Consider the following 23,515-nt stretch of genomic DNA (forward strand, 5'->3'; position numbering starts at 1 on the left):
TTCCCTTGTGGCTCAGTGGTAAAGAATCCACCTACCAATGCAGGAGATGGGGGTTCAATCCCTGGGTCAGGAAGATCTCCTGGAAAAGGAAATGGCAACCCACTCTAGTATTCTTGCTTGGGAAATCCCATGGACAGAGGAGCCTGGAGGGCTACAGTCCATGGGGTCACAAAACAGTCAGACATGACTTAGCCACTAAATAACAACAGTAAACAAAATTAAGTCAAAATCACTATATTAATTTCAGACAGAACAAACTTCAAAGCAAGAAACATTATCAAAGATAAAGAAGGGCATTACGCAATGATAAAGGGGTCAGTTCCGCAGAAAGACATAACAATCATTAATGTGTATGTGCCTAACAATAGAAGGTTAAACTATGTGAGTCCCAAACTAATAAAATTGCAAAAAGATGTAGATGAGTCCACTATCATAGTTGGAGACTTCAACTCTATCAGAAATGGAGAGTGCACAGAAATATTTTCCAAGACCATATGTTAGGCCATAATACAAATGTCAATCAATTTAGGATTGAAATAATAGGAAGTATGGTCTCTAATCACAGCAGAATGATATTAGAAATCAATAAGTGAAAGAAATTTAGAAAACTCACAAATAAGAGGAAATTAAACAACACTCCACTCTTACTTGCTTGAAGCCTTTTCTCAAGTGTTTGACGTTCCTCCTTACTACTTAAGTCTTCCTTTCAGACTGAGACACTTTTTGACATGTTTGAGATCCCTCTTTGTCACAAATAAAACTTAATTTGTCACCATTAAAAGTCTGAATTTTTTTAACTGATTCTTGGACTGGGCTCATATCCATCAGCCTATTCAACTTTAGTACCTGTCTCATCCTTGATAGCTTTCCAGAACTATTACCATCACCTCATGAAGCCCCATGAGTTTTCCCGATTCAAACTTGGGCTTCTTCAGTACCCTTACTTCTCTAACAATGACATCATGGAATGGATAAGTACTTTGGCAAATCTCATCTATGCCTTTTCCAGTACTGTCTGGAATCAATTTATTGACCACTTCTTTCAAGTTATTTGTCTATAACTCTAGGGTCATGATTTTCATCATCATCTTCTGGATTTGGCAGACCTGTTGCTGCTGAGTGTAAGAGATCTCCCAAATATAATTGTTGCATTTTTAGATAAAATAGACAAACCAAATAACTTTCAGTAGTCTTGACACTGACATGAGATTCAATCACAGGCTGCCGTTTTTTGACCATGGAGAGCATTTTGTCATAGGTAAACTCCATGCCATAAAGTTAGGTAGCTTTGCCCCGAATAGCCTCAGTTATTAGCTTGAGTATTCTAAATGCAACTTCATCATCCTGCAGATCAACAAGGCTCATTTCAAAAACATGATATAATTTGAACTCTGGAGTTCTCATGACTAGTGTTTTTCCAATATTTCTTGTATTGAACATAACTGGTGCTTTCACATCATACCAATCTTTCTAAGGAACTGGATCAGTCACTTTCTTCTTGGTTTCCTTTTTGCCACCTTTCATTAGGTACCTGCTCCTGCCAACTGTCAAGGCACTGCTGCTCAGAGCACTTCATTCATTTTGAGACTCTGACTTCTCTATCCTGACATGTGTTTGATTTTTCCCTATCTACTTGAGATTCTCCCTGACTTGTTCTACCCTCTTCCTGATGTATTTGAGACCCATCCTTATATATATATGTATGTATTATATATATATGTATGTATGTATTTTATATATATATATATAGGGGAAAATTAGTAGTCTTCTCATAGCCTCTTGTTTTAAAACTTAGAAATTTTTAATTTGGCTTTAAAATTTCCCCCTCTCTGACAAGACAAAAAAAAGTGGAATTTTCCTCCCTTTTCTCTTCCTTAATTTGGTAGCTCCCACAGAATAGTTTTTAATTCTAAGCAGTGAAAACCAAGGGGGAAAGGGTTGCTGAAAACTGGAGTATTTATTCGTAACCAACAATTACTTGGACAATCACATGGGCTCCTCTGGTGGCTCAGTGGTAAAGAATTCACCTGCCAATCCAGGAGACCTGGGTTTGACCCCTGGGTTGGGAAAGATCCCCTGGAGAAGGAAATAACAACCTACTCCAGTATTCTTGCCTGGGAAATCCCATGGACAGAGGAGCCCGGCGGGCACAGTCCACAGGGTTGCAAGAGAATCAGACATGACTTAGTGACTAAGCAGCAACACCACACAGGTACCCAAAGGCCAACCTGAATTTTGTAATTGAATGTCTGTGCATGCAGCAGAAGCCCAGAACATTTTGAGATGCAGAATAGTATCAGATCACCATCTGGATCATAAATAATTTATGCATTTTAAATACTTTGGAATCATATGGGTCAGGCAATAAATAATATACTAAATCTCAGTGAGAAAAAAATTCTCCAAATGTTGTATCTGTGAATCCAATTTAAATCCTAATAACAGTTTTGAGAATTTGATCAGAATGCAGGAAAGGCCCCTAGTGCTTATGTAAAACTAAATGAACATTATTCTTGACTTCTTTTTTAATATACCAAAGAACAGCTGATCAAATTAAGGTTAAATCTCCACTGTCTAGTCATGGGAGCCAGCTAGAATTGAATTCCACATCCAATACCCTGTCTTTGGATAAGACTTTGAAGTAAGACTCCCTTATCAGATCCTGACCAAATGGTGACTTTACATGCTGGGTCCTGAGTTTGAGAAATATGGTCAATGCTTTAGGGATTTTTGAGAGAATTTGCTGAGGTATCTGATTATTTTCCTTTTTTAGTTGCACTGGGCCTTTGGTGCTACATGCGGTCTTTCTCTAGTTGCAGTGTGCAGGCTTCTCGTTGCGGTGGCTTCTCTTGTTGCAGAGCACGGGCTCTAGGCACCCAGGCTTAGTTGCTCCAGAGCATGTGGAATCCTCCAAGGCCAGGGATGGAACCTGTGTCCCCTGCATTGGCAGGCAGGTTCTTATCCACTGTACCACCAGCAAAGTCCCTGAGCTATCTGATTCTTGAAGAAAAGACAGAACACGGCAGAAAGAGAGTCAGGGGGCTGATCTTAGTTGGTGGTAAGATGGTAAGACAGAGCACTGGGCTGCCTCAGACCTTGGGAGTGGGGCACTGGCAGGGGGTAAGGTCAAGCTGGATGTTGTCATGAAGTCACAGCAGAAGCCCTTCTGGGTGGAACCAGGGGCCTGACGCCTAGAAATAAACTAGGTTAGGAGCTGGCAAGGTAACTTGACCACTGACCTTCACCAAGCACTTGTCAGTGACTTTGGTCAGTCTTTATAGGCCCAGCCATCCACCTGCCAACTCCTCTTCCGGCAGTGCCTTAAAGGCCCTGCAGATGAAGCTTCAGTATTACACTCTCTGGGGTGGATTTCAATGAGTTGATCGGGCACTTTTTTTTTTTTTGTCTTATTGGGAAATGAAGGATCATGTGCAGTTCCTCTGAATTTGAATATGTGTGGACACAAATGTGTGTTTTGGGGTACTTCAAACTTTTATTTCAAATATACTGAAAGAGTTCTTTTGGACTTAGATGTCTGTTTTACCATCTATCTCTTTGGATATACACAAAAAGGAAAATTATATTACAAAATAAATTGGTGAAGGTATTCCTCAGGCTTCTTCACACTGAGTATAGTGATAGATTTACTTCACATTAAGTATATAAAATGCTACTAGTCCTAAAGTCACTTATATGTAAAATCTAAAAAAATTAAAATAAATAAGCTTGTAGAAGCAGAGGATAGAATGGTGGTTGCCAGGGGCTGAGGGTGGGGGAATAGGAGAGATGTTTAAGGGTATAAACTTGCAAGTAGTAGATAAATAAGTCCTGGAGACTAATACACAGTACCGTGATTATAGACACCCAAAATTGTATTATAAACATTAACCTTACTAAGAGACTAGATCTTAATTGTTCCAAACACTGAAGAAATGATTATGTGATACGATAGAGGTGTTAACTAATGCTACCATGGCAATCATACTGTAATGTAAATATATCCATCTATATGTCATACACTTTGAACTTACACAATGTTTTATGTCAAATATATCTCAATAAATAAAATAAATTATATATATAGTTGGTGGGAATATAATTTGATAACAACCGCTTTGGAAAATAGTTTTACAAAGTCTACTAAAATTAAACATACACCCACCTTATGACCCAGCAATTCTACTCCTGAATACATACCTAAGCGAAATAAGTGTATATGTTCACCAAAATACGTGTATAAGAATATTCACAGCAGCACTGTTCATACTAGTCAACATTGGCAACAACCAAAATGTCTATCAACAGGAGAATAGATAAATACATGGGTGGTATATTCATACGACAGAATAATATACAGCCACAAAAAAGAACAAATGACTAAGATACACACTAACTGGATGAATATCACGGACACCATGATGAATAAAAGAAGCCAGACACAAGAATACATACTGTATGATTCCACCTGTAGGTGGAATCACATTCAAAAACAGACAAAACTAAAAGATTGTGTGAAAATTAAAGTGTTAGTCGCTCAGTTGTGTCCAACTCCTTGAGACCCCATGGACTGTAGCCCATTAGGCTCCTCTGTCCATGGGACTCTCCAGGCAAGAATACTGGAGTGGGTTGCCATTCCCTTCTCCAGGGGATCGTCCCGACCCAGGGGTCGAACGTTGGTCTCCTGAATTGCAGGCAGATTCTTTACCATCTGAGCCACCAGGTAAGCCCAAAGGACTGTGATAAAAGTCAAAATAATGATTACCTCTGAGAAGGGGCTATTATTAACAAGAACAATCATTGCTCATTGTAAAACACAAACAATGCTGCCTGGACCTCTCTTTCCTGGTGTATCTACAACATTAACTTCTCACCATTAAGTCTTTGTTTTAGTCAGGGAGGCCTACCCTGACCACACTATTATAAATTGCAATCCACACTCCTCAACTCTAGCTCCTTTATATCATCCTTTTCCACTTTTTCTATTATGCTTTTTACCTGCTAAAATACTCCAGAATTTACTTTTTGTATTTTTTGCTTACTACTTTGTCCTCTTGCTAGAACATAAGCTCCACGTCCGTACTGGGGAATATAAAGACCCAGCCCACTTGCCCCAATTCAGGGCATCACCGTAGGTTAATTCCTGCTCCAGACCTCCCCATGGGATCCACTGAGACCTTTGTTCCAACTGCTTCCAAACCCAACTTTTCCCTCTGCCCAGTCAGACTTCACTCACTCCCCAAAAGTATTGATTTCTAGAGAACTTCCCAGTAAGTTTCCTGCATGTGAATCAGTCTCAAAAATCTGTTTTCTGGAGTATCTGAACTGTGACTCCGAATTCACGGAAACAGAGAACAAGGCAGGATCAGGTACAGGGGAAGAGTCACGAGTCCAGATTTGGACACGTTATCTTTGAAGCAACTTTGCCATATCTAAGAAATGTCAAGCAGGCAGTTGCATGTATGAGAAAAAGAACAGATTTTTTGCCCCTCAAGCTACTCATGATATAATCAATAAGATAAGATGTGCTCCCAAAAAAACCCATAATATGAGGTTGTTGTTGTTGTTCAGTCACTCAGTCGTGTCCTACTCTTTGCGACACCATGGACTGCAACACGCAGGTAATATGAGCTAGTGTATTACACAAGATTATAGATGATGTGCTAGAGAGGTTCAGAGATGGTCAGGAAAGATCGCATGGCAAAGGTGACATTTTTTAATGTCATCAGTGAAGATGGGAGTGGAGGTAGAGCAATGTGAGTTAGGCCTGAAGATAAAACACCGAGAGCAACACAGGGGGCAGGGGGCAGTTCAATTTGAATGGAGGGTCAGGTGCGCAAAGGGGCTTAGTGGGACACAAGGTTAGTAAGTGTGTTAACCATTAACCAGAGTTCTCCAGAGGGAACCAATAGGATATGTGTATTTATTGAAAGAGGTTTATTATCAGGAGTTGGCTCATATGATTATGGGTGGGTGCTCAGTTGCTAAGTCGTGTCTGACTCTTTGTGATCCCAGGGACTGTAGCCCATCAGGCTCCTCTGTCCATGGGATTCTCCAGATAAGAATACTGGAGTGGGTTGCCATTCCCTTCTCCTAGGGATCTTCTCGACCCAGGGATCGAACACGCCTCTCCTGCGTATCCTGCATTGGCAGGTGGATTCTTTACCACTGAGCCACCTGGGAAGCCCCACATGATTATGGAGGCTGGCAAGTCCAAAATCTACAGGGTGGGCTGGAAATCTGGAGACCCAGGAGAGCTGATGCTACAGTTCAAGTCCAAAGGCATATAGGCTAGAGACTCAGGAGAGCTGGTAGTGTAGTTCTAGTCTGAAGACCAGCTACCGTAGAGCCAGGAAGACCAATGTTGCAGGTGAGGTGAAGGCAATCTACTAGATAATTCTCTCTTGCTTGGGGGAGGCTGGTCTTTTGGCTCTAGTCACACCTCCTAATGATTAGATGAGGCCCATCTACATTAGGGAGGGCAATCTGCTTTACTCAAAGTCCACCAATTTAAACGTTAACCTTATCCAAAAACACCCTTACAGAAACTAAATATCTTGGCACCCCTTGAGCCAGCCAAGTTGATATGTCCAGTAAACCATCACAAGAAGGTATGGGTCAACTAAGGAAAGACCTTGAATGCTAGCAATCAGGTTATGGAAACTTATAAAAGTTTAGAGGCCAGAGGATTGGAATGAGAGATCCTGGAGGCAGAGAGAGAACTTAGGAGACTACTGTAATCATCTCAGCAAGAGGCAAAACAGGATAATGACAGTGAGACTGGAGGTCAGTAAGACTTTGAATGCTAGAGATTAGACTGTTTAGAGGCCAGAGAGTTGGAATGAGAGAGCCTAGAGGCAGAGAGAACTGAGGCGACTACTGTGATAATCGAGGCAAGAGAGAAAGCAGGATAAGGGCAGGGAGCCTGAAGGGAAGAAACAGAGACAAGCAATGTGGAACTGACAAGACTTGGCAAGTGACCAGTCCTGGGGGATGAGGGAAAATACGCAGAGAATGACTTTGTAGTTTCAAACCTAGGCAACTAAGAGAATGGTGAAGCCACTGAGAGCAATGGAGGGATCAGTAGAGAGAAGATGCCTGTCTCCCTGAGGGCTCCTCTTGTTGCAGACTTTGGGGCATGTTCAGGGTATCAACTGATACGGGATTTCCCTGGTGCTCCAGTGGTTAAGAATCCACCTGCCAATGCAGGGGACACAGGTTAGATCCCTGGTCTGGGGAAATCCCACATGCTTTAGGGCAACTAAACCCGTGTGCCACAACTACTGAGCCCACGTGCCACAACTACTGAGCCCACACACTCTAGAGCCTGTGCTTCGCAACAAGAGAAGCCACTACAAAGAGAAACCTGAGCGCTTCAACCAGAGAGTAGCCCCTGCTTGCCGCAACCGGAGAAAGCCTGCTGGCAGCAACCAAGACCCAGCACAGCCAAAAATAAATAAACAAAAATAGATATTTTTAAAATTATTGTGTAACAAATCACCCAAAAATGGTGACCTAAAACCAATAAAATATTTCACTCACAGATCTGAGGGTGACTGGGCTCACATAGCTGTTCTCACCCATTGTAATGATGAATTGTATTAATTTTGTGTTGGTAACAGGAAATTAATTCTTCACATAGGTATTATTAAGTGGCTGATAGAAGTAAACATTTCTGCGTATTACCTACTGAACTTTTTTAAAAATTGAACAGCACTTTTATCTACTGACACTGATTAATTCGAGATCTACTTCACTGCCCTAAAAGAAAATGATCTGCTGTGCTTCCTCTTCTATGCTAAGAAAGCATTCTGAGTTAGAGTATGAAATGTCTAACATGCTTTAGAAGTAAAGATTGGTTGAATGAGGTATCTTAAATTAATTTTAGATCTCCCTTTAATTGCAGTTTTATTGCACTTAGATGTTAATCACCCAGTCATGTCCGACTCTTTGTGATCCCATGGACCGTAGGCCACCAGGCACACTTGATCTTAGCCAAAAGGCTGAGAAGCAATGATTGTAGTTTTCTAGGATTTTATTAAATATTCTAGATCCAGTTGCAAATTTTAAAACAACTTTATTGGAGCATAACTTACTACCATAAAGTTCACCCTATTTTTAAAAGCGCAATCCAATGATTTATAGCCAACTGATCAAGCTGTGCAGCTATCACCACAATACAGCTTTCGAACATTTGTATCATCCCAACCCCAGGCAACAACTGTCTCTACAGATTTCCCTCTTCTGGACTTTTCATATAAATGGAATTGTACAATATATATTCTTTTGAGTCTGACTTCTCTCATTTACCATGATGTTGTCAAGGTTCATGCATGTTATAGCATGCCTCAATAGTTCATTCTTTTTTATAGCAAAATAATATTCTACCATATGGATACACCACATTTTATGAACATCTACATACAAGTCTTTGTATGAACATAAGCATTCATTTCTCTTGTGTAGATCCCTTAGAGTGGATTGGCTGAGTCATATGATAAATTTATATTTAACTTTTTAAGAAACTAACAAACTGTTCTCCAAAGTTATGGTACCATTTTTTCTTACCTATCACCAGTAGGGTTCCTCGGAGAAGGCAATGGCACTCCACTCCAGTACTCTTGCCTGGAGGGTCCCATGGACGGAGGAGCCTGGTGGGCTGTAGTCCATGGGGTCACAAGGAGTCCAACACTGCTGAGCGACTTCACTTTCACTTTTCACTTTCATGCATTGGAGAAGGAAATGGCAACCCACTCCAGTGTTCTTGCCTGGAGAATCCCAGGGACAGGGGAGCCTGGTGGGCTGCCGTCTCTGGTGTTGCACAGAGTTGGACACGACTGAAGCAACTTAGCAGCAGCAGCAGTAGGGTATTTGGTCACATTCTTGCCAGCATTTATTACTGTCTGCCATTTTTATTATAGCCATCCTGCTGCTGCTACTGCTGCTAAGTTGCTTCAGTCGTGTCCGACTCTGTGCGACCCCATAGACGGCAGCCCACCAGGCTCCCCCATCCCTGGGATTCTCCCCAGGCAAGAACACTGGAGTGGATTGCCATTTCCTTCTCCAATGTATGAAAGTGAAAAGTGAAAGTGAAGTCGCTCAGTCATGTCCAACTTTTAGCGACCCCATGGACTGCAGCCTACCAGGCTCCTCCACCCATGGGATTTTCCAGGCAAGAGTACTGGAGTGGGGTGCCATTGCCTTCTCCTAGTAAGCGTGAAATGGTACCTCATTGTGGTTTTGATTCACATTTCCCTCATAACAATGATGTTAAGCATCTTTTCATGTGCTTATTAACCATTTGTACTTTGTCTTTGGTAAAAAGTCTATTAAAATCCTTTGCTCATTTTTAATTGAGTTTTTTGTCTTTTTAAGGCTGTAAGAGTTCTGGAATAACAGGTTGAAACTGAATATAATCAATATCATCTTTCTGGAGTACATATGGTATTATGATTCAAATGCCCTAGAACTGTATTTATTTTTGTTTATCCCTCTAAGTAGGCATTGTGGTGGATACTACAATGTACCACCCAGCTCTTCCTTCTTGATGTCCAACTTCAAGTGTATGGGTCAGCAGACAGCCCTTAGATGTCAGTCCTCCAGGGTCTGCCTCAGCTACAAAGAACCACCAGGCAGCCCACGTCCAATGATCAGTGCAGGTGTATAAAGTTCTGGTCATTTCCACCCACCTCTGGACAACTCGGCAGGACTACTCTAACTCCAGCACTCCCCATAGGGTCAGCCAAGTCTGTCACCAGGCTTGCATCAAAGCTTAACTTCTCCCTCTTCTCAGTCCTGCTGTCTTCCCCTCTATTCTGCAGGTGTTGATTTCAAAAGCACTTTGTCCCCCATCTTTATTGAGATATAGCTGACAAATAACATTGTGTAATTTAAGGTGTACACTGTGTTTATTTTATATATTTGAAATTTTTCAAAATGATTACTATCATATCATCATTTCTTTGTTGTGGTGAAAACATTTAAGATCTACTCTCTTAGCAACATTCAAATATATTGAAACAGTATTATTAGCTATAATTTCCCATTAGATCCCCAGAACTTGTTACTGTTATAACTGGACGTTTATACCCTTTGACTAGCATCTTCCCATTTCTCCCATCCCCAGCCCCTGGTAACTCTGTTTCTCATAGTTCAGCTTTCTTAGATTCCACAGATTAGTGATACCAGGTAGTATTTGTTTTTCTCTGACTTGTTTCACGTACACACATAGTACTTGTTTTTCTCTGACTTATTTCACGTACACACATAGTACTTGTTTTTCTCTGACTTATTTCACATAGCATAATACCCTCAAGGTTAAAACAAGTTTCACAAAGGACAGAATTTCCTTTTTTTCTCATGATTGAATAACATGGGTGTGTGTGTGTGTATGTGTATATATCTCACATCTTTATGTTCATCCTTTAATGGATACTTCAGTTGTTTCCATATCTTGGCTACTGTAAATAAGGCTGCAATGAACATAGGAGAGTAGATATCTTTTTGAGATAAGGAAGTGGGATTGCTGGGTAGTTCTGTTTTTAGTTTTGTGAAGACCCACTATAGTGATTTTCCAAAATGGCTGTACCAATTTACATTCCAATCAACAGTACATGAGGGTTCCTTTTGCTCTGATCCTCACCAACTCTTATCTCTTGTTTTCTTGATAATAGCCATTCTAATGGGTGTGAGGTGATATCTCATTGTGATTTGTATTTACATTTCCCTGATAACTAATGATGTCAGGCATCTTTTCATATGTCTGGTGGGCCTTTTTATACCTTCTTCCAAAAAACTATCTACTCAGGTCCTTTGCCCATTTTTCAATTGGACTTTTTTTTTTGCTACTGAGTTGTAAGTTCTTTATATATTTTAGATATTAACTCCTAACAGATCTATGATTTGCAAATATTTTATTCCATTCTGTATGTTGTCTTTTCATTTTATTGTTCATTTCTTTGGCTGTGCCAAAGATTTTTAGGTAGCTGTAGTCTCACCTGTTTATTTTTACTTTGTTGCCTGTGGTTTTGGTATCATATCCAAGAAACTGCTGCCAAGACCAATGTCAAGGATCTTTTCTCCCCATGCTTTCCACCGGGAGTTTTATCGTTTTCAGTTCCGTTCTGTTCAGTCGCTCAGTCGTGTCCATCTCTTTGCAATCCCATGGGCTGCAGCACGCCAGGCTTCCCTGTCCATCACCAATTCCCAGAGCTTGTTCAAACTCATGTCTATTTATCGTTTTGGGTTTTATGTTTAAATCTTTAATCTATTTCAAATTAATTTTTGTAGTGGTATAAAATGGGGATCCAAAGTCATTCTTCTACATGTGATTATCCAATTTTCCCAATACCATTTATTGAAAAAAAAACTATTCTTTTCCTTTTGAGTATTCTTGGCTTCCTTGACAATTAGCAGACCATACACGTGTGAGTTTATTTCCAGGCTCTCATTCTGTTCCACTGGCCTATGTGTCTATTTTTTGCACTAGTATCATACTGTTTTCCCTTCATGGATCACAGCTTCATTGTGGGGAAGGGGCTTGCATAACTCAATGAAGCAATGAACCACTCTGTGCAAGGCCATCTAAGATGGATGGGTCATAGTAAAGAGTTCTGACAAAACGCGGTCCACTGGAGAAGAAAATGGCAACCCACTCCAGTATTCTTGCCTTGAGAACCGCATGGACGATATGAAAAGGCAAAAAGATATGATGTCAGAAGATGAGCCCCCCAGGCCTGAAGGTGCCCAAATATGCTACAGGGGAAGTGGGGAGGGGAATTACCATTAATAATATCTCCAGTAAGAATGAAGCAGCTGGGCCAAAGTGGGAATGATGCTAAGCTGTGGGTGTTTGGTGGTGAAAGTAAAGTCTGATGCTGAAAAGAGCAATATTGCATAGAAACCTCAAATGTTAGGTCTATGAATCAAGGTAAATGGGACATGGTCAACCAGAAGATGACGAGAGTGAATATGAACATCTTAGGAATCAGTAAACTAAAATGAAGGGGAAGGGGTGAATTTAATTCATATGACCATTATATCTACTACCATGGGCAAGAATCCCTTAGGAAAAAATGGAGTAACCCTCATAGTCACAAAGAGTCCAGAATGCAGTACTTGGGTGCAATCTCAAAAATCACAGGATAAACTCATGTACACCCGTGGCGGATTCATGTTGATGTATGGCAAAACCAATACAGTATTGTAAAGTAAAATAAAGTTAAAAAAAATTTTTTTTTAAATCACAGAATAATCTCTGTTCATTTCCAAGGCAAACCATTCAACATACAGTAATCCAAGTCTATACCCCAACCATTGATGCCAAAGAAGCTGAAGTTGACTGGTTCTACAAAGACCTACAACACCTTCTACAACTAACACACACACATAGAAAGATGTCTTTTTCATCACAGTGGATTAGAATGCAAAAGTAGGAAGTCAAGAGATATCCAGGCAAGTTTGGCCTTGGAGTACAAAATGAAGCAGGGCAAGTGCTAACATTGTTTTGTCAAGAGAATAAGCTGGTCACAGCAAACACCCTCTTCCAACAACACAAGAGATGACTCTACACATGGATATTACTAGATGGTCAATACTAAAATCAGATTGATTATATTCATTGTAGCAGAAGATGGAGAAGCTCTATACAGTCAGCAAAAACAGGACCTGGAGCTGACTCTGGCTCAGATCATGAACTCCTTCTTGCAAAATTCAGACTTAAATAGAAGAAAGTAGGGAAAAACACCAGGCCATTCAGGTATGACCTAAATCAAATCCCTTACGATTATGCAGTGGAAGTGACAAACAGATTCAAGGGATTAGATCTGATAGAGTGCCTGAAGAACTATGGACAGAGGTTTGTGACATTGTACAGGGGGCAGTGATCAGACCATCCCCAAGAAAAAGAAATGCAAAAAGGCAAAATGGTTGTCTGAGGAGGCCTTACAAATAGCTGAGAAAGGAAGAGAAGCTAAAGGCAAAGGAGAAAAGGAAAGATATACTCATTTGAATGCAGAGTTCCAAAGAATAGCAAGGAGAGATAAGAAAGCTTTCCTCAGTTATCAATGCAAGGAAGTAGGGGAAAACAACAGAATGGGAAAGACTAGAGATCTCTTCAAGAAAATTAGAGATATCAAGGGAATATTTCCTGCAAGAATGGGCACAATAAAGGACAGAAACGGTAAAGACCTAACAGAAGCAGGAAAGATTAAAAAGAGGTGGAAAGAATACACAGAGAACTGTACAAAAAAGGTCTTAATGACCCAGATAACCACAATAGTGTGATCAGCCAGAGCCAGACATCCTGTGGTGTGAAGTCAAGTGGGCATTAGAAAACATCACTATGAACAAAACTAGTGGAGGCTATGGAATTCCAGCTGAGCTATTTAAAATCCTAAAAGATGATCCTAAAAGATCCTAAAAGCGCTGCACTCAATATGCCAGCAAATTTGGAAAACTCAGCAGTGGCCACAGGACTGAAAAAGGTCAGTTTTCATTCCAATCCCAAAGAAAGGCAACGCCAAAGAATGTTCAAGCTACCATACAATTGCGCTCATTTCACATGCTAGCAAGGTTATGCTCAAAATCCTTCAAGCTAGGCTTCAGCAGTACATGAACCGAGAACTTCCAGACGTTCAAGCTGGGTTTAGAAAAGGCAGAGGAGCCAGAGATCAAATTGCCAATATTCATTAGATCATGGAGAAAGCAAGGAAATTCCATAAAAACATGTACTTCTGCACTTTGACTGTGTGGATCACAAAAAACAAACTGTGGGAAATTCTTAGAGATGGGAGTACCAGACCATCTTACCTGCCTTCTGAGAAACTTTATGCAGGTCAAGAAGCATCAGAACCAGACCTGGTACAAAACTGGGAAAGGAGTACATCAAAGCTGTATACTGTCACCCTGCTTTTCTATATATAAGATATCATCTACACAGAAAGACAATTTTACTTCTTTCTTTTCATTTTGGATACCCTTTTATTTCTTTCGCTTGCCTAATTGCCAAGAGCACTTCTTAATTTTTCTACACACTAACTCCATCTCAGAATCAGCTTCCTGGAAAACCCAACCTCCAACAGGCAGTTTTCATTTTATTTTTTTTTTTTTTTTTTTTTTTTTTTTTTTTTTTTTTTTTTTAGTTTTCATTTTAATTCCTCGGAGATTGGCACATGGACACACACCCATGCACACACAGTATCACTTGACTGGCCCAGCGGTGGGCACCCAACCCAAGATGAATGGATCACAGCATTTCCCTGAGAGTAGTGAACTTGGGGATTTGAGAGACTAAGTAGCTGCCCTTCTCTGGTGCAAACCTGGAAAACAGGCGAGTAGCAAAAAGTAATACCGCATGTTTGATTGCTCACTCACTCCAAGCAGGTCTCCAAGGGAACCTAGAGCCATGATCAACCGTTGCCCAGCACCTGGGAACATAGCCCTGGGAAGGCTTTTTATGTTAATGATTGATGATTTTGTTGTGCACACCTGGAGCAATGAACCATGCTATACCAGCTTGCCAGGATTGCTTTGCACAAACATCAAGATTGATGCTGCACAGCTAAAGGGAACTAGCTGTCTAGCTGGGCTCTACAAGGAGATGAAGGGAGCAAGAATGTCCATCTCTGAAGCATGCTATCTAGCATCAGGACAACCACACAACTGCCTTCTCCACACTCCATAGTGAAGCAAGAAAGTCTCCTGCAGTCTTTTGGTCTTAGATCCAAACCAGAAAACAGTAAGCAGTAACCTGGAGACTAATAACTCTGCCTTGGCAATCATTTTTTCTTCTAGAACAGATTTACCACAAGAGCTCAGAACATATCCAACTGTCTCCAGAGTTGCCTCGGTTACACATGCCTGTATTATCCACCGGTGAATTTTGAACCTGGAAACTCTTTGAATCTCTTTGCAATTAACTAATATATAATCAAGAAAAGTAGAGACAGTGCTCATGAATAGCCAAGTCATACGTCAGTGGTTCTTCTTTAAACACTGGCTGCTTTCTCTAATCATAAAAGTGATATTCTCTGTAAAAAAAAAATTTTTTTAGAAAATACAGACAAGTACAAAGGAGAAAAAAAAAGTTACCCATAATTCCACCACTCAGGTACCACCATTTCAGATATATTGGTGGTACCGTGTACTGTACTGTGCTTAGTCTCTCAGTCACGTCCGACTCTTTTGTGACCCCATAGACTGTAGCCCACCAGGCTCCTCTGTCCATGGGATTCTGCAGGCAAGAACACTGGAGTGGGTTGCCATTTCCTCCTCCAGGGGTATTCCCTACCCAGGGATTGAACCCACGTTACCTGCATCTCCTACATAGCAGGCAGATTCTTTACTGCTAAGCCACCAGGGAAGCCATAAGTACTAGTTAATATGGTTTTAATGTTTCTCCTTGCACACATATAGATATGCACATATTACCTACATAAGTGAGATCCCATTAAGCATGCTGTTTTGAAACCTGCTTCTCTCATTCAACAAATATGTGCCTTTGTCATCATTTCTAATGTCTCCATTAAAAAGAAGCATTATTAACCTATTTAATCACTCTCTCACTGTCAGACATCCAAGCTGGCTCCCAATCTTTATTAGTATTAAAAAAAAAAAATGCTTCAAAGGACCTGCCCGTACATATGTCCTTGCACACTTTTCAGTTTATATTTGCTACCCAGGTGACCCCAGGTCCTCCAGCATACACAGTTCATCTTTCCCTTTTATATCTAAATAAAATACTAATGACTCCATCCCATAAACCAAGAGAAGTCCAGTGGCTCTTCCAAGATCTCCAAAGGGCCTCAGGGGGTTCTGTCTCTCCTGGTCACCTCTCACTCTGTTTTTCCTGTTTATCCCATGTATTTCACCTTCATGGGCAGCTGCAGCCTCTCAACATAACTGTTGCTCTTCCTACATCTGCACAAAATGCCGCTACTGCATGCCACCCAAAGATAGCAGAGTTACGAGGAGGTTTGGAGTAAATGAACGTCTATCACAACACAGCAGGAAATAACTTCAAATTCATACCAGGTACTACTGTCCCCAGGAAGTCGCTGGCCCTTCTCCACCACATGGGGACTTCTCATTGATGACGTGCCTTCATGGACCGTGATGTCTTGCCCCTTCTTGAGACCTTCAGCTGTCTCTATTGACTTCATGTCTTCCCTTTCTCTGTACCTAAACTTCCCACCTCCTCACCCCAGTGAGCCCTGAAAATTTCAAATGCTTCTTACTTTATTATTTACCTCCTCCCACACCACAAGCAACTACTTCTTCCTCAAGATATTTCCTTCATTTGGCTTCCAGGACATGAAATTCTCCTGGTCTTCTGCCTTCTTCACTGGCCACTCCTTCTCGGCCCCTTAACTGGTTCCTTGACCTCTCCCTGACTTGTAAACATTCACGTGTCCCAGGATCCAGACTTTAGAGCTCTTTTTAAAATATCTGTTTATTTCACTGCATCAGGTCTTAGCTGTGGCATTTGGGCTCTTTACTGTCTCATACGAGACAGTGTCTCACTGTCTCACATGAGTCTGTTGTGGTGCACAAATTCTCTAGTCGTGGCACATGGACTTTAGTTGCTCCATAGCATGTAGGATCTTAGCTCCCCTACCAGGGATCGAATCTACATCCCCTGCATTGCAAGGCAGATTCTTAACCACTGAACCACCAGGGAAGTCCCTAGACCTCTCTTCTATCTTTATTCACTCCTGGGTGATCTCATCCAGTCTAATGGCTTTAAATATCATCTCTACACTAATGACTCGAATTTACATCTTCTGCCCCGACTTCCAGACTCATATGTCCAACTGTCTACTTCACATCCTCACTTGGATGGTTAATATGTATCTCAAACTTAATCACTGAAAAACTAAATTCTGCATTTCTCCCAGACTCTTTCCTTGCCCAGTAGTCCCCATCTCAGGAAGTGGCAGCTCCATGTATCTACTTGCTCAGGCCAAAACTTTGAAGTCATCCTTGACCCTTGTCTTTCCATCAGCACCTCACATTTGGCCTGGTAGCAAATCCTATCAGTCCTTTCTTCAGAGTATATACTGGCTCTGACTACCTCTCACCAACTCTACCACTAACCTCCCCTGGTTCCAGTCTCCTGATAGCCTCCTTCCTTTATGGACCACTGCAAGAGATCCTACAAAGCCTGTTTCCTTTTTTGCCCTTCTATGATTTATTCTCCATGAATATCCCTTTAATATTTAAGCCAGCAAATGTGACTCTCCAGTTCAAAGCTTTGTAACTGCTTCCCATCTGACTTGTCTCAAATCAAAAGCGAATGTGGTCCATTACCTGTCTCCTTCTCCAACCTCACCTACACCACCTTCCCCTCTTGCTCACTGCAGTACAGCCACACTGGTGTCCCTACTGTCCCTCGACTAAAGAAGCTCTTTCTCATTTGGGGGCCTGTGCACGTGTTTGTCCCCCTCCTGAAATGTTCTGCTCCCAGAGATATCAGCATAGTTGCCTCCCTCCATTCAATCACGTCGCTGAGCCAATAGCACCACCTCAAAGAGGCCTTCCTTGGATTTCCCTGGTGGTCCAGTGATTGAGAATTCATCTGCCAATGCAGGGGACATGGTTCGATCCCTAGTCTGGGAAGATCCCACATGCCGCAGAGCAACTAAGCCTGAGCACCACAACTTCTGAGCCTGCACACTCTAGAGTCCAGGCCCCGCAACAAGAGAAGCCACCGAAACAAGAAGACCATGCACTGCACCAGCAGACTAGCCCCTGCTCACTGCAACTAGAGAAAGCTTGTGTGCAGCAACAGAGACACAACGCAGCCAAAAGATAGAAATAAATAAAAGAAGCCTTCCTTGACCACCATATCTAAAAATGGCACCCACATCATTCTGTAATACTTGACGCTACTTTATTTCCCTTCACGGTGCTTAACCTGATATTCGATCACACTGTTCAGTTTTGGATCGCCTCTCTCCCGCACGAGGGCAGGAGCTTGGTCTGTTTTGTTCACGGCTGTCTTCCCATCATCCAGATGAGGGAGAGACACAAGGAGGAACTCCTCGTGCTCTTGTTTCTTCTTTGTTTACCTTATGCCCATCCAAGTTCTCGTCAATTAGAATGTACCATCAAGGTTCGTACAGGCGCTTTCTTCAACACCAGACACAGTCACCTCTGAGATGAAGTATGCCCACCTCTAGAATTCAAGAGCCCAGCAGTTACACATTTATACATATTAGGCCACTTCTTTCGGATGAACCCATAGAAGTAGAATTACTAGGTCATGAGCCAGACTTCCCAATTACCCTCCAGAGAGAGCAATACTAAACCCTCTCCCATCAGCAGTGCTGTGTTTCAGGAAATTCTGGGGCTTCAGGCAAACGACGACGATGATGATGATGATAATGGCGACAACAATGATGTCTCCCTTACTCTCTGTTAACTAGAAAATACATATATATTTCTAGGGGCAGGGAAACTCCTGGGTCATCATGTCACTGAAGAGGATTCATGGGGTGTGCTGACTTTGGAGAGTAAAGATGTTCCCTGGCAATTTCCATATCTGAAATAATGTCCTCACCAACACCTTCAATTTTTTCCCATGGTACCAAGTCAAGTTCATTCATTAATTCACTTACTTCAAAATGATTTTTCATCACCTACTTTGTACATAAACTCTAACATCTGCCAAACTGAAGGATATTCCTTCAGCTTGAAATAACAGGACTTTCAACCATCATGGTATTTAGCACTAAAGATGCAAAGACATTACTTTGCCAACAAAGGTCCATGTGGTTTTTCCAGTAGTCATGTAGGGATGTGAGAATTGGACCATAAAGAAGACTGAGTGCCAAAGAATTGATGCTTTTAAACTGTGGTTTTGGAGAAGACACCTGAGGGTCCCTTGGACTGCAAGGAGATCAAACCAGTCAATCCTAAAAGAAATCAACCCTGAATATTCATTGGAAGGACTGATGCTGAAGTTGAAGCTCCAATACTTTGGCCACCTGATGCAAAGTACTGACTCATTAGAAAAGACCCTAATGCTGGGAAGGTTGAAGGCAGGAGGAGAAGGGGACACAGAGGATGAGACAGTTGGATGGCATCGCCAACTCAATGGACATAAATTTGAGCTACCTCCAGGAGATGGTGAAGGACAAAGAAGCCTGGCGTGCTGCAGTCCATGGAGACACAAAGCGTCAGACACGGCTGAGCGACTGAACAACAACAAAGGTGCTTTCACTTCCATTATCTTATTTGGATACTGGTATAAGTTTGGGTAAATTCCGGGAGTTGGTGATGGACAGGGTGGCCTAGTGTGCTGCAATTCATGTGGTCGCAAAGAGTCAGACACGACTAAGTGACTGAACTGACCTGAACCAAACCAACTAGGTACAATTCAGCTTATTTCATAGGTGAGAAAACAAGAGGCACAGAGGGGAAGGATTTGCCCAGGGTTTCGTATTCATCAGAACCACAAGTGGGAATCCTTTGAGTTTCTCAGCACGTGCCACCCCCTCCATACTCCAATGTCCTGCCAGGTTCAACACCACCGAAAGCAGATTTACTGGACCATCGTATTTAAAAGGATGACATATTTATGCATTCTGAATTCTAAGCTGAGGGACAGTAGAATGGAAGAATAATTTTAAAAAGCCTTTTGCTACATGGAAATCAATGAAGTTAAAACACACCCTCTCACCATACACAAAAATGAACTCAAAATGGCTTAAACACTTAAACATAAGACATGACTCCATAGAACTCTTAGAAGACATCATAGGTAAAACATCCTCGTACCAAAGTTTTCTTAGGTCAGTCTCCCAAGGTAATAGAAATCAAAACAAAAATAAACAAATGGGACCTAATCAAACTTACAAGTTTTTGCATAGCAAAGGAAACCACAAAGTGAAAAGACAACCTACATAATGGGAGAAAATATCTGCAAACAATGCTACTGACAAGGGCTTAATTTCCAAAATACACAAACAGCTCATACAACTCAACAACAACAAAAAAAAACAAGCAATCTAATCAAAAAATGAGCAGAAGATCTAAATAAACATTTCTCCAAAGAAGAAATATAGATGGCCAAGAGGCACATGAAAAGATGCTCAACATCACTAATTATTAGAGAAATGCAAATCAAAACTACATGAGGTAGCACCTCACACAGGTCAGAATGGCCATCATTAAAAAGTCTACAAACAATAAATGTAGGAGGGAACCCTTCTACACTGTTGGTGGGGATGTAAGTTGGTGCAGCCACTGTGGAAAACACTAGGTGGTTCCTCAGAAAACTAAAAAATAGAACTGCCATATAATCCAGCAATCCTATTCCTGGGCAAATATCCATACAAAACTAAAATTCAAAAAGAAACATGCATCCTTAGGTTCATAACAGAACTATTCATAATACGTGAGACATGGACGCAACCTAAATGTCTGTTGACAGATGAATAGATAAGGAAGATATGGTATGTACAATGGAATACTACTCAGCCATAAAAAAGGAAATAATGCCATTTGGAGCAACATGGGTGCAACTAGAGATTAGCATATTAATACTAAGTGAAGCAAATCATAAATAGACACTTATCACATATCACTTATAAGTGGAATCTAAGATAGGATACAGATGAAACTATCCATGAAACCAAAATAGAATCACAGACTTTGAGAACAGAGTGGTGGTTGCCAAGGGGAAGGGGGTCGGAGGAGGGATGGAGTGAGAGATTGGGGTTAGCCGATGTAAGCTTTTATACATAGAATGGATGAACAACAAGGTCCTACTGGATATCACTTTCAATATCCTATAATAAACCATAATGGAAAAGAACATTTTAGAAAGAATATATATATATAATACAAACATGTATAACTGAATCACTGCTGTACAGCAGAAATTAACACAGCAATGTACATCAACTATACTTCAATTTGTTTTTAATCTATTGAATTTTTTTAAGTGGCTTTTGTTTCGACGTCATTTCAGTTATCATGATGGTGGGGGCTGGGCTGAATTGTGCTATAGCAGCTTGATTAAGAGAGGAGACTCCGCAGTTTCCTAGAAGCTCATTCTGTTGTATGATTCCGGGTTAGAGTTTGCCAAAAGTGGACCTGTGTGAAAACTAACTGTAGGGCAGAAGGCAAGCAGCAGTCACTGCCATTGGCAGCCACCACCCCAGCAGATGTAGAGATGGACAGAAACAGAGGTGCCCTGCAGAGGCTAGCTTATCCGACCCTCCCCTGCTCCACCTCAAGCTCGTGTTTCCTACCACTGGCTCCGCTAGCCAACGGCTGACTCAGGCCCTCCCCCCGGGGCTTGTCTGTGGCCCCACACAGGCAGGAGCTACACAGAAGCAGGAGTTACAGAGGCCTCGGCCTCCCATAAACCTCTCCACCAACTCTTCCTTCACCGCTGCACTTGGGCAGCTGGATGCACTTGGCTTTTTGAACTTTCCCGAAACCTCTGATTTGTCCAGTTCTACCAATGCTTCTGGTAGTGGCTAGTAACTCTCTGATCTTCTGACTCCCCGCTTTTAGACCTTTACTCCCCCTGTGCCTCCCACATCAGCAAAAGGATTCATTCTTAGAATATCCACAGTGGCTCTGCTTCCCTGTCTAAATCTTGACAACACAATATGGATTTTGCCTTACTTTAAACAAAAACTAACATAAGAAAAGAAATATTCCAGATTATAAGGCAGAATTCCACCTTCTATTTAGAATCTCTATGGCCCATGGGTATAGGGGGTAAAGGGACATTATTAAATGACTAGTGGAGTCATATAATATACAATATAATATATATGATATATAATATAACATATGACATATAACATATAATATATATGGGCTTACCAGGAGGTACAGTGGTAAAGAATCCATTTGCCAAAGCAGGAGACACAAGAGATGAGGGTTTGATCCCTTTGAGTAGGAAATGGCAACTCATTCCAGTAGTCTTGCTTGGACAATCCCATGGACAGAGGAGCCTGGTGGGCTACAGTCCATGGGGTCACAAAGAGTCGGACATGACTGAGCACACATACACACACAAATAATACATAATAGTGTCCCTTAAATATAGACTGAAGTGAGAAACATGATAGAAAGGAACAACTGAGAAAATACAACTTTATCTTGCTTTCATGAGATGAAACAGATGGAAGAATGGAAGGGATTGGCAGAGAAGTTGTTTCTGTAGTCCAGAAATTTTCAGTCAAGTTTTACCATAATTCTTTAGGATATAGGGGGTTCAGGATGGGGAACACATGTATACCCATGGCAGATTCATGTTAATGTATGGCTAAACCAATGCAATATTGTAATTAGCCTCCAACTAAATAAATAAATTTATATTAAAAATAAAGAAAATAGTCCAGTCGCCATCCTCTAAGTAACCATCATCTGTGAATTGAAAGAGAAGGGAGTGATTCTTACCTAGGAAACCCAGCTCTTTAAACATAAAGTATGAAATTACATGTGAATAAAAGCAAAGACAATATCCAAGGATTTCAAACATTGTAAAACCCAACAGCCTCCTGGTACTGCTAAGGCGTATAGTCAAGGCTTTAAATGTTAAATAGGTAAGTGTGTCAAAGATCCTCTCCTTTCTCCTCTCAATTCTACCGCCCTCTCTGCAACAATCAGAGAAAGGAAGTTTTAAAAGTTTTCAATAAGAATTTTGAAATTCAACATCCTTCTCTTAGGAGCACTGCATATATGATGAATAAACACTTGGCTGCATTGTTCTTTCAAAATCAAACTCTCTTCCTCCCTCCTTCCATCTTCACACAGTGAACATTTATCACCCAGTGTCTTTAAAACATGCCCGTTTCAGGTGGCTGGTCACTTGATCAAATAAAAGGTGACAGACTTTGCCAATTTCCTTTCCCTACTCTGAATTAATAAACCGAGCTCACAGAGCAGTAAAATTTTATTTCCACGAAGCAAATATAGATTGCTTTCTCTTTGAGTGCTGTTTTAAAGTCTTCACACTCTTACTTGTGACCCAAGCACCTACCTGTATCCTTGCAGCGTTAATGCTGACCGGCCAAAAAGTACGAAACGCTGTGAGCCAGTCAGCCCGTGAATGCCTCGTTTGCTGTCGGCCACATGAGTGCACACGGGGGCCAATATACAAGCCAGATGACCATCAGCTCATCCTCACAGACACAAAGGGGATCTGCGGATCTTCTCCACTCCTGGGATTCCTAAGGACCCAAACTCGACCTTGTGTGTAGTTTTTTCTCCAACTTGTTGTGTTTATCACTGGAGGCCTGAATTAGTTTCCTGGGACTTTTGTAACATATTACCACAAATTTGGTGGCTTCAAACAACAGAAATTTATGCTCTCACAGCCTGGAGGCCAGAAGGTCAAAATCAAAGTGTCCACAAGGCAGGGCCAAACACTTTCAAGCCTCTGGTGGTTGCTGGCCTTCCTTGGCTTGTGGCTACGTCATTCCAATCTCTCCCTCCACTACTAAACCTTCAACTCTGTCTGCCTTCTTTCCTTCTGTCTGTCTCAAATCTCTCT

The 23,515-nt window shown here is 41.4% G+C and overlaps 1 pseudogene; it reads right to left on the reverse strand.

Moving 5' to 3' along the window:
• Positions 1–793: 793 nt before the first annotated feature.
• Positions 794–23,515, reverse strand: part of LOC102180660 — a 30,840-nt pseudogene continuing 8,118 nt past the window's right edge.

The sequence above is a fragment of the Capra hircus genome (assembly GCF_001704415.2).
Source record: "Capra hircus breed San Clemente chromosome X unlocalized genomic scaffold, ASM170441v1, whole genome shotgun sequence".
Taxonomy (NCBI): domain Eukaryota; kingdom Metazoa; phylum Chordata; class Mammalia; order Artiodactyla; family Bovidae; genus Capra; species Capra hircus.